This window comes from Bison bison, unplaced genomic scaffold (assembly GCF_000754665.1).
Source record: "Bison bison bison isolate TAMUID 2011002044 unplaced genomic scaffold, Bison_UMD1.0 scf7180017864104, whole genome shotgun sequence".
Classification (NCBI taxonomy): Eukaryota; Metazoa; Chordata; class Mammalia; order Artiodactyla; family Bovidae; genus Bison; species Bison bison.
Window position 1 is genome coordinate 1,311,850 of NW_011494676.1, and position 899 is coordinate 1,312,748.

General features: G+C 55.1%; 2 non-coding genes across 2 annotated transcripts; both read left to right on the forward strand.

Moving 5' to 3' along the window:
- The first annotated feature begins 70 nt into the window (after nt 1-70).
- On the forward strand, nt 71-143 carry TRNAV-CAC. Its single transcript has one exon. It is a non-coding gene; the product is annotated as a tRNA-Val (tRNA).
- Nucleotides 144-661: 518 nt separating this feature from the next.
- On the forward strand, nt 662-733 carry TRNAE-UUC. Its single transcript has one exon. It is a non-coding gene; the product is annotated as a tRNA-Glu (tRNA).
- The last annotated feature ends 166 nt before the right edge of the window (nt 734-899 follow it).

Here is an 899-nt window from a genome sequence, read left to right on the forward strand (position 1 = left end):
TGGTTGTGTGATTACTGGTGGCGGGACTTTGAATTTCATGGATACATTGTTCAGGAGTAGAGTTTATCCCGTTTCCGTAGTGTAGTGGTTATCACGTTCGCCTCACACGCGAAAGGTCCCCGGTTCGATACCGGGCGGAAACAGGCTTTTCTCTTTCTTTTCGCCCCGCTGAGATATGTCTTATCATTGGAAAAACCAACAGGCGCGAAAGGCACGGGGTGAGGCAGGGGACGCAGCTGGAGGAAGACTTGGTGACCACCTGGAAGTCTCTTTATTCAGCGCTAGGAGAGGCCTCGGAGCCACTTCAGAGATCTGGAGGTGGACGGATTCACTCATCACCAGCCACTCATCACCGAGCCTGAGGACAAAGAAAACCGAGGTTCACAAAGAGAGCAAGTCCTGGTCTCGGCAGCACGCAGCGCTACAGCTAGACCAGGAGGGACCCAGTCCGCTACTTTGTGTCCTTGCCCCAGAGCAAAAGCGACGCCCAGGAAAGGAGACATGAAGGGCGATGAGCAACGGGGCAGGGCTGGGAGCCTTGCACAGATGCACACAGCCCTGGGCCGCTGCGACATTGCCTTTCCCGCTTTCTGACTTTCTGAAGGGTCATCTTCCACTCACCTTTCACCTGGAGAAGCTAAATAAGGACTGGGTCTACAGCTCCCTGGTGGTCTAGTGGCTAGGATTCGGCGCTTTCACCGCCGCGGCCCGGGTTCGATTCCCGGTCAGGGAAAGCTTTCTTTCTTCCAGCGTCTGCACTCACACAAGTCTCTCTCTTGCTGCCCAGATCGGAACTGTATTTTGCTTAAAGGTCCAATGTAGAACATTTCGCACAGAGTTTCTAAATGCCGCTGAGTCCGGGCCTCAGGGTCCTGGACCTCGGGGCTGGCTGTTGGAGC